Source organism: Sinohyriopsis cumingii, chromosome 1 (genome assembly GCF_028554795.1).
Source record: "Sinohyriopsis cumingii isolate HCF-2022 chromosome 1, ASM2855479v2, whole genome shotgun sequence".
NCBI lineage: Eukaryota > Metazoa > Mollusca > Bivalvia > Unionida > Unionidae > Sinohyriopsis > Sinohyriopsis cumingii.
In genome coordinates, this window is record NC_142961.1 from 106253381 (window position 1) to 106269616 (window position 16236).

At 33.2% G+C, this 16236-nt stretch overlaps 2 protein-coding genes across 2 annotated transcripts in view; both read left to right on the top strand.

Moving 5' to 3' along the window:
- Positions 1-16236, top strand: part of LOC149807511 (perlucin-like protein) — a 414808-nt gene that overhangs the window by 182590 nt on the left and 215982 nt on the right. The window lies entirely within an intron of this gene.
- Positions 1-16236, top strand: part of LOC149807512 (C-type lectin domain family 7 member A-like) — a 171080-nt gene that overhangs the window by 26116 nt on the left and 128728 nt on the right. The gene's annotated exons all lie outside the window — the stretch shown is intronic.

Genomic DNA, 16236 nt, shown 5'->3' on the forward strand with positions numbered 1-16236 from the left:
CATCCCCATACAGACATACATAAAAACGGCAAGAACGACAGCCTGATATACCCGCACGCACACAGCTAAAAAAAAAATAACAAGTACGGAATTAAAATCTATAAACACATGCTACTAAATTAAACTCATAACAGCGACCTGAAACAGTTCAAAACTTCATAAAGTTTCAAATCCCCCTACTGATAAAGGCAACATTTCACGATACGTCATTAAAACTGAGTATGCTTTACATATTTGCAAACAAAGTAAAATGTAACATGAAACCAAGTCATTTCTTGCCTTTCTCTGTGACAGCTAATAAACAGGGAGTGCAAAGTGGTGACCGCGTTGTTTATTTTGGGACGTATTTGTATTTTAATTTAATCTGAAAATAAGTTCATTCTTTAAACGACAAGCAGAATACAGTTTTCAAGATTGACAAATATTTAAAATGTAATAGATTTTAATCGTGTTAAATCTATTGATGAAATGGATCTTAGAACACTTGCTATACTCGATTTAAAGAATGTACAAATCTGATGAAATCTCAGTCGAATTATATTGAAGGAGATAAGAAAATCAGAGATGACAAACAATTATAAATTGCAAGTGAATCTGGAAAAACAATTAAAAAAAATCAGAGTTCCATCATTAAAAGGAACGTTGCAGATTAATTTTATTATTGGAAGAAATCATAAATAATAAGCAAAAATATTTTCACTGAATTTTGTGTGTGTGTGTGTGTGTGTGTGCGTGCGTTTGCAAATGGAAAAATGTAATCCCTTAGCAGGACATTCAATATAGATTATTAAAATGGATACAAAATTATGAAAGACTATTATTTATACAGTAGAGGCTACATAATTATAATTTTGGTACATATAAGTATTGCTCTAATAAATGCTTATTAAATAAAAAATATATAAAGTAATTTAAAACTGCCATTAATATACGTGTATATGATCTGAATATGAGGATGACGTCAGTGCAGCCTTGTGGGAATTTGTAATGCCAGTTATAGTAACAGAAAGAGTAAGAGACAGTCAAGTTAATATGTTAATAATATATAATAAACGTAATAATCATTATTTGTCAAGATTGGTATCATCTACAGATAAAACAGTGACGGTAAAACACTTGTATAATAAGTGTATGAACTTTTTTTATTATGTACTTAAATTGGGAGGACATAGAATATTATGCAATCGAACAACTAGCACGATAAACATTATGTTAGAAAATAGTCTGTTATTAAATTAGAATAATACCAAAATTAGCTAAATGTACATTTTGTTTTATATTGTGATTATGTGCGTATCACTGAGCCCACACGTTGTTGCAAAGAAGTCAATTGTATAAAAAAACTCAAATAAGTAATAGACAATAAAACAGCAAAACACACTCCATCAGGCCAAACCTAAAATCGAAAACTGCTCCGTGAATACAGCTTAGAAAGAGATATCTACTAAACATATACATAACAGAAGAGAAGACTGTATATCAAATTTATACGAATATTTCCAATCAATTTCAGAAACTATTTATCAGGGAATTCGACCAATCAACGCAGCCAAAATTATATTCACTAATAGAAATAGACAGAATTATAATTCCACTGATATATACTATATCTGTGTAAAGGAGATTACTAAGGAATACGGCAAGGTCTAATTATATGACAATAATTCCTTCTGTGGCATAGCTGAAGTTTTAATGAAACTGATGATGAAGTTGCTGAACTTGGCTAAACGCCACATTCTATCAAGGGTCCTGAGCGAAAACAGTCCGGACTCACGTGGTGATGAAGAAATGACTAAAACTATAACATAACAGATTATCTTGAGTGAAATTGGAAAATTCAGAGGTCTTTCTAGCTAATGTATGCCTTAATAAATAAATATCCTGAATATTTTTTACTATTTAATCATAACTCTTCTGGGTATGACTCTTCTGAAAACCTATCCAAATCAAGCTGTGCCAATTTGTAATGATCATAAATATATTTTGGTTTGTGAAACTGTTATAGTTGATAGATTTAAATAATAACGTAAAATATAAACGACAAAGCGGTTCTCATTAAAGTGCAATAAGACTTTTAGACAATTATAGAATGATGTATAAATAACTTGGGAAACTTGGTGAAAATCTAAACGATGATAATATGGTTCATCTGAAAAACCGAGAAATATTTATGCAAAAGCACACTGACTCAGGATTAACGAAAAAGATGGTACTGAATGTTTCAAATTTAATTATATTGGGGATATTCATAACTTCTATGTACAGAAAGATACTTAAATCTTATCTAATATTTTTTGAAGAATACCTATCCATGTCTAGAACTAATTATGGACCAGATATGGCTCATTTTTAAGTGTGCCATCACTTACGCATGATGCTAATTTGTAAATAACGTTGGAACCATTAAATAGATAAGAAGTTATGATGTTTTTATTGGCTGAATATGGATTCTGAGGCGGAATTAGCATGATACCGAAAACATATATTAAAGCAAATCATTAGTATTTTCTGACGACGAGGCCTACTGGCGTTGACAAAAAAGAAATGATGTAGAATATGGTAAATCAAGGTCAATGTCATTTATTATGTTACCAAACATACACACACTTTGTATTGCTTGGCCATCTGTCAACCAAATGTCTATCAGAAGCTCTACCTGTGTAGGCAAAGAACTAATCACGCGAATGGAAAAACAAAAAGGCATACTATTCTGGGGTGACTATTCTAAGATGGAGCAATTTTGGAAGTACATTTACAAAAGACCAACACAGTTGCAAGACTGTTTCAAACAGTATCGTCTTGCACCATGACAACAAATAACTACTGAGGATGATTAACTTCCATTACGAAAGACATTAACTGGTGATTTAAAGGGCAAAAACCTTCAGTAACATGATTAATATGCACGTTAATGTGAGGTGGTACTTATCGTTCAAAGAGAACTAATGAAAAGATGTGAGCTGAGGTAAAGAATCAAAACTTCAAAATGATATTTCGTTTGCAGAAAAACAATAATAGATACAAATATAGCAGTATTATGTTCTGCGAAGACAAAACAAGATGCAATTAGGCCAATGCATGGATAATGGCTTTACTGTGCTAGATGTTTAGCTGTTCCTGCAATAATGTTAGGAAAACTATTCTGATAAACTGAAAATGTAATGACTGACACAATTACTGTGAACAAGTGTTGAAGCAGAGCTTCTAAAAGAATATTAAACAGATTATACATTTTTATGACATGAATGATTACAAAGTGATAAACATATATTCATTGTCATGAGCTAACAGCAAAGCTGTTGGACTATTATAGTTAATGAGATGAATAGCAATACAAGAAGTGTGTACCCTTAGAAATAAGTCCTATGCTTTTAGGTCTGTTAGAAAACAACGCACGCAAGGCTATTGAGAAATCAGTTATTAAAAGGGATTTAAAATTAGATATGCATAAATATTTTAGGAACTATAAATAATCAAGAAATGAATTTAATTGTATCATACAAATACGCGATATAACATGTTACGACAAATATTTTGCTCTTTCACTATTTGTTAAAAACAAAATCAGCATTGTCTTAAAGGTCTTACTTGATATAGTTAAGCAGGAGCTATTTGGAACGTTCTGAATATTAATGCTCTGTACAAAATATATTTTTTGCTAGTAAGCAGGACGTAAGTATTCTCCGCGTATCTCTTTACAATTTCTTGGCCTTGTTATCATACATATTTTGGAAGTTTGTTCTACACTGGAAGACTGCTCTTACAACGTAATGGCGGCTTTCAAATCCAATGTTCCTTAGTGCATCTTTGAGAATGGGTTCAGCCCCTAATCACTTGAAGATAAATGATGACAGTTTGGTGGATATTCCAAAGTGTGTCTGCGTGGCTTCTTAAGAACGTATGTTAAAATACAGTGGATTTATGTGCTGGTACGTCGTCAGAGTAGATGGATACCTCTGGTACCGGCACATGGACGGCTGGTTTGGTGGTGTTCGGCTAAATTTGGCGACACATTGTAGACATACAAATATTCAAGCAGAGTCAGACACAAGTACCTGGATAGACGGTATTTCGAACAAATTTCTATTGACGTTGCGGCTACATATGAGCGATATGTGGATTTTGTTGTTTTTCTTCGATCCAAACTATATTATTTCTATTAAGTCCAAACTATATTATTTCTATTGAGTCACATTATAAAAGCTCGTCCATAATTTATCACTCGTGACATTCTCATACAATGTTTCCTTTCACTCTTTACTTGTTTGTCACTGGTCACTTGTGTTTGTCGAGACGTGTTTGGCGATTAAAACCTCATGGTGTTTTTGATTGGCCGTTAACAATCACAGGAACTATCTTGATTTCAAATAATTCTTTAATAGATTACAAACAGGTTACGAATTAATTTCCATAATAATATAAATATGTTTCACAATACAACAAGCATTTTCATCTATTATTGTTGATTTTGCCTTAACTCTGCAAAATAATTAGTCTTCGTCGGTTGCAGAATATCTGTCACGGGATATTTTGAAACTAATCCTCAATATTTTGATAGTTAGAGTTGATGGCGATCAATGCACTTGTACATGTTCAACATAGCTTTGATGCTCGAATATTGTTTTATTACGTTTCAACAACAAATAACTGCATAGAGTACTTTGCAATTGCTAAGAAATGTCAGCTCTGTGTAAAATAAGAATTTTTTGTTTATGTATTCATTCGTTTCGTTTACCAGTGTAGATGTTACCGCAGTGAGAAAATGGAGGAAAGCTACTAAAGGTACATAATACATATAGGTCAAACAAGGGACCGTATTCTGTACTGAACGGGTTAACAGGTAGCTCGTCCACTATAGTCAGGCCACTATAGAATAAAACCATCCATTACCTATTACCAATCTTACGATTGTCGTCCAGACCAAACCTCTTATGAAGAAAAAACATTCCTAACTGTGAAATACTGAGTCTTTTCAAAACTGGTAGTTATTCCCATTAAATGTGCACGTATCTGTCTTGGTACAAGGTTCTTGTGATGTCACATCAAAACTTAAAGATTCTCGCAAAGCAACAAATCATGAATTTTTTCATTAATAAAACTTCCAGACACTATTCGACGTATGTGTTACATTGATATCAAATGGCTCACAACCTTTCGCATTCAATGATGTAAGCTTCAAACTCCTGTATGTATAATGTAGATGATAATAAAAGTCTTATAACCTACAGTGACTAACTTTCAGAACGACGATGACGATGTGGAGGAAGCTAAATATTACAATGATAGAATTATTAACAGCGAAGGAGACTTTATCAATCCACTAACTGAGCCAGTCAGCAGTAATTGCATCCTATTGTAGTACCCAAGCAGTGAAGAACATACAGGGGCCAGAGGCACTAGTACAATATTTATAGAATTATGCCAGTTGACTTAAGCGGAAGATGACAAATCTAAAAGCCGTGATTCGGCAGGCTCCAAAATGGTCACTTGCAGTAAAACTTTAAGTTACGTAATTGACATTATACTATTTGTACAAAATTTAACACAACCTTTGTAATGTTCGAGTCTTGGATTCCTAAATTGTTTCTCAGGGTGCTCAGCGTACGTAATATAGTCTTGATACATCGTAACTTATATATTAGAAACTGAACTTAATCAAAATGTGGAAAATTGAAGGCAATATATGTAGAAGTTATATTATATGGTGATAACTTGTATATCACAAAAAGTGACTGTTCAGGAGTAAAGCAGAAATCGGTAATCATTCGAGAGAATTCCCAAAGATAGTTATGTCATTTGTATAGCTTCGTGTACGTTGCCACTGCCGTAGAGATTTCACAACCAAGACTACTGATTTCGTTAAAGTAAGTCTGTTTCTCCCCTGTACAGGCAGTAAGTTCCATATAGATGTGACTGTTAATAATTTAGTTATGTTCCATTTCGTTTCCCTAAATGAAAAATCGTAGATTTACAAAATATAAGGAAACAGGTATAATGCTAACCAAAAAATAAAAAATAAACAATGCCAATCCAGGATCTTCAGGCCGATTTGACAATGGTACAGCATCAAATATAAGACTTTAGTAAAATTGACAAAAATACCGACTGTTGCAGATTTTGTCCTATTATAGTCATCTACCTGTATAATTATATCTTGGAATGTTTAAGCAGTCTGCGTTGGTGTATGCATACCGCAAGTACTTCAAATTTTGTATTTCGATAAGGAAGGGAATTTTCTTTATCTTTGTTAATTTCCATTCGACGTCTTATCTCTCTAGCCACCACTTTGCCACATAATGCTCTCTCAGGCAAAGTTAGTGCCATGCTAAATGTATATGACTATATATTTTTTCAATCCTATTTTATTTAAATATAAGGTCGATCTTCATCATAACATTGTGCAAGGATTGTTTTACAGCTAGACGTACTAACTTTCGCTTGATACAATAAATTTTAAATACTGCTCAATAACTGTCTCGAGGAGAACTATCCATTTCAAAACTAAATATAGGCACTTAGAATGGTAAGTGTTCGCTATACGTATTTGTTCATTTGGAATTAGTTATGTGTATATTTAAAACTTATATAAAAATGGCTGTATTTAGACTGTCAATTATTTCCATGCTGGCAATAGGAGGTAAGAGGCTTTTGTGTGTGTTACCACGATTTTATTTTCTTCTGTTCATTAACCTGGAATTTGATAAGGCTCTGTGCCAGAATATGCATCCTTGATATAAATGTCTGAGTCGTCTTCCTGTTCTGCTCAGGACCTGGAAATGGATATATTTTTAATGCTCGAACAAAGTCATATATTTCAGTAATGTTTGATCAAAGAGGTTTCATCAGAGAGAAACTCAAATAACTAACCTTGTACTTTTATAGCCTCGTTGCGTTGAGGCATACTTGGGAGTAACTATTGCTTTTGTTATCCTGATTAGAATACAATCAAGCAGGACAAATATCTAATCTGTTGCTTTGTTTTGCGGTAAGTTCAGTCCTAATGAGACTAGGTATAGTCTCCTCTATTCAAATGTTGCTGCAGATTCAAGAGTCTTCTTGCATCTGAAGGATTCTTTTGTCCGACCAGTTTTAGAGTTTTTTAAGATTTTAATGTCCTGAGTGGCTGGGAAAGGGAACTGTTGCTTGGTCATGATACAGTGTTTTAAAACAATTCGCCCATTTTACTGTACGATTTCCATAATCAATGTAGATTATGAGAAGGAAATGAAGCATGAATTTGATTTTATATTTTAAAAAATGATTGTTATTTGCAGCTTGATATGTACTCTTTCCTGTATATTGAGAAAACATTAAGTGTCCTCTTGGTAGTTTATTGTATTATTAGTCACCATGGAGAGGCATAACAAAAAAACTAAGAAAAAAAATGTCAGAAGGAAGAAAATTTTGTTTCACCAGGGTCTAAACTACTGGAATTTATCACATTTTCTTATTTGGCCATCAGATATGATTAGTATTAATGTACTACACGAAACATTTAAGATTGGTATGCTGACAGAAATTTGTATTGGTATTCAGTGACGCGGTCACAATCGCCACCATTTTCTCCCTTGTCATACCGATTTGAGATATTCAGTTATGCACATTGTTGAATTGTATCAGATGTGACAATATGTGATGCATTCGGATACATTTAAACCTACCGAACCTAAATGTTCTTCCTGTCAGCTGCCAGCTTTCCGATTGTTAGCGTCAGTGACTTGGAATATTGTACTGCCATGGTGTGTGTGTGTGTGTGTGTGTGTGTGTGTGTTACGAGATGGAAATTACACTGAATAAAAGAAACTTTGCTTTATGTAAGATAATTTAAAAAAAAGGATAATTGTTATTCTGACAAAGGCCCGATATCATTTTGAAATAGGAAATTCACTATGACAAATATCTTGGTAATCATAATGCATCAACTTCAATTTCCTTTTCATTTAATATAAAAAATAAATTTAAAAAAGTATAAAGTCAAGAAAATCGTTGGAAAAAAATTGTATAATGACGGCAATAACTTCTCTAAAATCAAAATCATATATACATGCATGAGCGCAGAGGCAATGGTTTCTTATTTTATATTAAATGATTTTGCAGAATGAAGGGAAATAAAATATAGCTAAAACAGTGAACATATTCTTACAAATTTGTTTGCTCCGGGGAGCATCATCCGTCATTTCTCAATTAATTTGTCTCCATCATTACCGTACTTATCCGATTTGAAGTCATTATTATTTGTAAGAGGATAAAATGCATTTATTCTTTAAGCTCTCTCTCTCTCTCTCTCTCTGATTTTATGTCTCTCCAACACATACAACTCGAATAAAGCTATAAATTTTGTGATCATGGAACAATATAAGGAATGATCAAATCGAAATAATAACAACAAAGGTGTATTGGAAGCTTGCCCCGCCGATACATACTCAAAACACATTTGGCCGCCGATCTTCTGAACATTCGGGTTTAATTCTAAATCATATACTGTAGTAACATCTAGTACTAATGTACAATATTTCTGTAAGACTTTTGTTTTATTACATGAATAAGAAATACATATATTGTTATTGTCTGTTGATTATGGCCGAGTATTGAGCTTTTGTTTTCCATGTCATATCCGTAAGTGTGCTTGACTGACATATCCGTAAGTGTGCTTGACTGACACTAGAGGCGGCGTAGTAGAAACAGTTCTTTATGTCCGACCGACAAGGACCGTCCACAAGGTATTACATTTTCTTCAAGCAGTATGCCTATCTATCGCTGAAAGCAAACTTTGTTTTATTTCATGGGTGGCAATCATACCTCCAAAAATGTTAACTAAAGTTTAGGATGCGATTCAACATCAAAACGGATCGTTTATCTTTACCTTAATATGTGGAATCAAATTTGTCACATTGTCTTCATGATGCACAATGTCGGTCGGAAATGTGCCCTTGTGTGTTTCAATTTTTCTTACTCTTGAAAATGGTGCGATCTCTGTTATGGCAGATGCATACTCTTCCATCACAGTCTTGTAAAACCATCGAACACGGAATGATTTATTGTGGGTACGACCAACTATCCTTCCATTCACTATGGCATCTTTGATGAAAACCTTCTATGTTTCCACACATGTCCAGACACCATTCAGACATCCAGCTTTCAGCTTAATTACAAGCTGATCAGAATCAATCGAGGTCCAAGTTTCAAGTTCAGTATATCAGGCAAATAAAAAGATTTCAAACCCTTGTGGCCACGTAAACTGGGAACGTATTGTTTAGGATGCAAATTCCAAATGCCCTCTCGCTCTCTAAAATGGTAGATTTAGAAGGTATTTGGATAGCTTGTATAATCATCTTCCAGTACTCTAAAGTAGCTGATGCTAGCTCTGTAGCATTCGTCAAAAATGCTGGTGCATCACGCTTTTCTTCCAGAATTGCAGATTATGGGTGGAAACGATGTATCCATACTGTCCCTAAGATGTCTCGTATATGCCCGACTGTTTTACACCACCTCATAAATGCACTCGTATATTTCGACATTTTTGTCGCATAATAAAAGTTGCTAAATGTGAAACCACCTGGCTGAAGACATTAATAGCATTGCATAAAACTCTGATTAACTGTATTTATGTTCTTTTTTCGATTCGCCAGTTGTCCTAATGAAATCAACTTGTGTTATCTGACTAGAAACTTAAGGCTTGAACTTGACTGGCCATGACGATTTGGAATAACAATTACATCCCATTTTGTCCGATCAACGTCTTCTGGCGCTTGCAGCTGTTAAACTGTCCTGCAACGTTTTTGACAGAAGTGATTGAAATCTGTCAAGCAATGTGGTAAGCAGGAAGGCTTTCCTATTTTTTCATCAAGTCAGCGTTGATCGATACAAAATGTCTGCCATAAGCCCTTACATGGGCTGATGAACCGTTGGTCCTTTTAGTCACAATTGGGAAATATTGTGATGTGATGTGATTTGGATTTTTAACGTAGCTTTAACAATATCGCTACGATGTCTGCAATGCGGCAGTTTATAGTGATGTCTAGCACTGGGGTATCATGCCGCAGACATGTAGCATGATGTCCCATCCAGTCACATTATCCTGACACCATTCATGTATGGTGCTACGAAATAATTCGCATTTAACCCATGGTTTTAATGTTGCAATGTTAATATAAGTATACTTATTACCCTCAGTTGTAGTGACTGAGAAACAGTGGAGGGACTGGATACAAGAGTGTCGTCCTGGCTACTCCTGCTACAAATTCATAGACAAAGAAGATATCTGGACTTCTGCAGTGGTAATACATGTTTTATAAACTGCATGTACACAGTATTGATCTATACCAATTACATTGAAATTTCTGAAGCTTAATGACCAAATATTTAAGTTTCGGAGAAGGTGAGGGGGAGTGGGGATTTATTTGCGAATCAATTCCAGATAATCTATGAGATGAAAAGAAAATAATCTTGATATAATTATAGAATAAAAGAACCAAGTGTATCCAAGAACCAAGTGTATCCATTATAGTGGTTTCAAACGAATATTATCTTGAAGCGTGAAAAACAAAATAAATCCTAGTTTAAGAGAAAATCCTAACACGCCCACTCCCCTACCCCATCACCCGTCGCGAAAATTAATTGTGGATCCCTTTTGGAAGTATTAAAATAAAGCAGTTTGATTTACAGTACTGTATGTACATCAAACTGTGATTTGAACATGGTGTCTGAATACACTTATAATCATGGTTTCAACAGTGGACTAGTGATTATATATCTGTAGTGATGAATTGCTAGTTACTACTCATTAAAAAAAGCGACAAAAATATAATCACTGTTAAACCTACACTTTCTAATTATAAAAAAAAATAAGCAATTTCGCTCAAATGCGCCAACTCTCCGTGATGTTGTTCTCTCTCTCTCTCTCTCTCTCTCTCGTGCCGTAAATAATATGGGCTTCATCAATGTCCTAAATCAAAAAGTGTTTGCATTTCTGTAATAATAAGAACTTGATCATTATCAAATCTAAATGTGGCGCAACATCACTAAGTTTTGTAGTGTAGTGACCCAGTGACCCACAATAGTCAGTGCATCAACTTACAAAGCATAAATGTGTACAATAAAATGTTTACACTCTGATTCTGTACCTTCTGTAACCAATTCTTCCACACTCCACTTGACGCAAACTTTGGCACAACTAGCTGTTTTGATCAGTTGTTATGGGTTTAACGTAAATGTTTCGAGCATGATAAACTATACATGATGAACAGTATATTGAGTGGATAAAGGTCCTGGGGAAAACACGGGTAGAACCGTCGACCCACTGGAAGCTAGGGGCAAGCTTTCTCACATTCCCATATTTCCATGTTCGTCGAGCCCGAGACTCGAACCCACGCATATATATATATATATATATATATATATATATATATATATATATATATATATATATATATATATATATATATATATATATCCTTAAACTAAGTAACATAAAAGACCGAAAATCGACAAGTACAGTTAAATTCAGTAGATAATTTATTTCCCTAAAATAAAAAGTGAAAACATAAAACAAACTCACAGTATTGTGAATAAAATCTTAAACAGTCCACAAGTGTAATGTATTTCATATGCATTCCAGTGGTGTTCCAAATGATTTCCAGTCTTGAATTTTCTGATGCGTCAACAATCTGGAAGTGTTGATGTGCTAACAGTGTCGATATGTCACAGTCATATAATGTAGAATATCTCTAAAAGAATTCATAATATATCGAAAATAGCGATTCAGTCCAAAAAATAATAATGAGCATTTTTTAATTCAGTTTAAATAATTAGAATAAATATATCCTCTGAAATTAAAACTGAATACAACTAAAAGACTGATCTCACGTCTCACATCCAATATTAAAATAGGAATTAAAAATTTCTGCTTACGTCTCCCATATATAGAAACATAAGAGACAATATTAGTACCAAGATGAGAGTCAAAAGCTCATTTACAGAACATGCTATGTTGTAAATAAGATCATGTCCTTACTAAAACTCTAGTAAAGAACGTGACAAACAACATGTAGATCAGGAACTACTGATGAAAAAACCAACGTCCTCAAGCAAAAATGTTTTCCTACATATAATAAAAATCTTAGTATATAATGTGTAATTATAGACAAAGGCTAGCTAAGTATTATGTTGTTTGCAAAAAGGACACTGCAAAATACAAATTAAATATAAATGATTATATGTATATATATATATATATATATATATATATATATATATATATATATATATATATATATATATATATATATATATATATATGTGTGTGTGTGTGTGCGTGTATGTGTATGTGTGTGTGTGTGTGTGTGTGTGTGTGTGTGTTATGCAAATTGTTTAACAATCTTTGAGTCTGATCTAGCAATCGCACTGCTTACGAGGTCATACATCCCTAGTACGTCGTGGTCGTGTTTGATATATACGACTACGTACATCGTGTCAGCAAAAAAGTCTTGTAGGTGAAACTGGTATTGCCTTTCTAATCATGGCTGTTACAAATGTCTTATGCAATGGTTGTAGTCGTATATGCCTTCAGTAATTCCTTTTCATTTTTATTCTTATTTATTTTTAGGTAGTATACATATTTTAAAACATACTCTAAATTTTTACTTGAAAAATAAACGATATTTGAGGTTTCATTATAAAGCAGATACCATGTTTTCTCGTATACCATGACCGTACGGATTAAAGATGGGTCACCAGTTTCACTTAGATTTGAAGAAAAAAGAAAACCAAAATTTCCACAGCGTGGCAAACGCGACATATAGATTTATAGATGAGTGATAAATAAAAAGTTGATATTGGAGTGACACGTGTGTATATCACCTACCGGGGATTACACATACCTTTCCCCCAAAGTTCTGGATATATTATGCTTGCCTTCATAGATGGATAAGAAATATGTAATCTTTTCAAAATGTGTATTATATTTTGACACACAAAGCCTAATTAAGGGATATTGGCAAATACATATTGCAGTCCATGTGGGAGGGTGATGGTGTTCTAATTGTGAAGAACTGGCTAAAAATTATGGTAATAATGATGTCCCATTTCCATCAATTAAGTACCCTGTAACATTTAGCAGTAAATGTGTAAAATAATAACTTAAAATAGGAAAAATGGAATTACCACTTTGCGAGTGCAGAGCCTTTTAACTGATCTTAAAGTGAATTTACCTTGTTATCAAGGGGTAAGATTTTATCTGCACAGTGTAGTCAAACCATCTTACATTGAACTCAATATGTACATTTGTAATATATGAATTTAAGCATAGCAATGTACTTCATGATTTGTGTAATGCAAACATGTGGTAAATAATAATGACATAGCTATATAATTTATGTATATTTCTTCTTTCTTTTCTCTAAATCTCCTTCACATACGTGTTACTGTCTGCTTATCATAATGCAGTTCTTATTTGTATACATCGATTTTAAGCATTTAAAGGAAACACTAAGAATCTTGTACTGTAATACCCTGAGTAATAATAGTGACACAGTTCATTATGTGTTTATGTTTATCATTTTTAAAAGGTCTCTTGGTCAAAGTAATTTACGCAAAATGAGATTTGTTTCAGCGTTCCCACGAGTCTAGCCAGTCGTCTTTATAGATTGCTTAATTGAAAATGCTACGATAGTGTGCTACTAAACGAATCGGGTTGAATAATACAGCATTTATCGCAGTTTACAAATTCCAGACCTGAAAAATCAGGATATCGATAAAAGTATACAGAATCACAGATGTCATGATATCTCCAGGTACTAAGTTGGAATATTGCAAAATTGATTTTTACACATGTACATTTTTTTTGAAAATTAACTTTTGTGCGTACATATTAATCGATTTGACCTGAAATTTTAGCAATATTGTGAAATCCTTGATTGGCAATTGGTTGAAATCGAAGACTTCGCCGAGTTCCAGTTTATTCAAGAGAAGCTTCGTTTACACTTTGGTATGCAAGGTAAATGGTCCATAATTGTTTTATATATGCTATTACAGGCGAGTTTCTGGTATTATAATTGTAATTAAATCCATCACATTTTAGATTGTTTAAAATGATGACGGTCAAAGCATACAGCAACTACACATTGTTCTAACCATCAATATTCCAGAGGATTGATGTATTTGTACCGTCCGTACACAAAATCAGACGATGGCACAGGTATATGAATTGTGTGTCATAAGGGAGACAATCCATTAAGTATTAATGATAAGCATCTAAGAAAATTAAAATCTTTTCTTGTAAATGTATATCTTTACATGTAATTTGAACAGTTAACTGGGTATTGTTTACACTTTCTTAGATACATGTGCATGACTCATTTTAAACTTTTCTTGCATAACTAAAAATGATACCAGTTGAACATTCAAGGAAAGAGTATTCAAATAAAGTGTCAATTTGTAAGAGATTATTAACTTTACTAATTCCAATTGATATTGTTTTTGTCCTATTGTTCCTCTTTTTGCTTCGCAATTTGTAAAGCACACATTAATTTTGTATGCATAGAGACAGTACATTGTACAGATTACTCTGTTGATTTTGCTGTTCAATCAGCATGAACATAAAAGAACTAACAGTATATTAGCAATTGACCCTTTTGAAGTATTATGGCAGAAATCTACATATTCAGGTAAATCTCCTGTCACAAATTTGCTGCTGGAATATAGCTTAGATTAAAAGTAAAGATACAAAACAAACTATATATATATATATATATATATATATATATATATATATATATATATATATATATATATATATATAGAGAGAGAGAGAGAGAGAGAGAGAGAGAGAGAGAGAGAGAGAGAGATAGATAGATAGATAGATAGATAGATAGATAGATAGATAGATAGAGAGAGAGAGAGTTTTAAAAGACAACAAGAAGGAAACATTATATTTTGGAAATAATGATAAAAAAAACTTTCAGCTGGCAAGATCGTAGAGTTTTGGACAGCTGGGAAATATGATGGGACTGTCAGACAATGGCTGTGGTACCGTTGCAGGAAAGGAGTTCAAGCTAATATGTGATCGCCCGCAGAGCCAAATAGTAAAAGCACAGAAGTCTGTATTGGGCTCTACAACAATGAAAATTATTACATGAACGATGACGATTGCTTCGTAAAAAGATTCTTCATTTGTGAGGGCAAGTAAGTGCAAGAAATTAAAAACTATTCAATCAATTAAACATTGTAATATTCATCGTCTATTGAATACAGTGCATGGCAAATCTCAAAGACAAATCAGATTAAACTGTAAATGATTTTTGAGGGACTGCAATAGGATTGTTGTTGATACATTAAAGAGATGAGAAAAGCTTCACCTATTTAAATAGTTTGCGTTTCTGTATCTGTAGCAGCATTGAAGTTTACCTGCAAATTTGTTTTCATTTTCGCCTGTATGGTTGCTTCAGCGAATAACTTACCTTACAAGACAGCGCATTTAGTGAAATGTGCATTAGTGACAAATGTAGGTCCAAAAACATCTACTTGCTTGCCACACTAATTGAAAACTTAAACGTTTTTGAGATATTTAAGCTGGTTATTATAGTTTTTGACAGCAAATCATTACTTCATTTGTAAAAACAAATTTTACTCACTTTTTATATACTTTTAAGTATTTAAACTTTGAAAAGAGAGTCACATGTGGTCAGAATCTCCATCCAGGTTTGTTGCTTTGAAAGCAAGATGCAATAAAAAAGAAGCTTTAAAATGGTACCTCTATTCTCTCAGTAAATGGATCTGAAGAAAGAATATACCTGAGTGTATCTTAAGTGAAGTATGAGAATTTTGGAGATCCACGCACCATTATCAGAAATAAAAAACTGCATAAATAGTAGTTGTCTTAATTAACAATGGCATTACATTTTAAAATCAAAACGAGTGTCATAAATTCACTGCATTGTTGATTTATTTCCACTTATTAAAAGATATTTAATTTACTGAGAACGGTAATTTAAGAATTCGATGATTTTCAAGCCAACAAATTACTATAACTCTCACAAATGACCGAACTGGTATCCTCAATTTTATCATCGCTCTCCTTGTCATCTTGAATGAACAGGTCAAACACTTTTCTATATCAAATGGTAAGGACATGTTGGAGTTTGTATATCTTATCACGACAAACTAATCATTGCTCTATTGATGGTGGTAGAGCTTGAAACATTACCATGATCGCATCAAATTGAAAGAACCAAACAACAC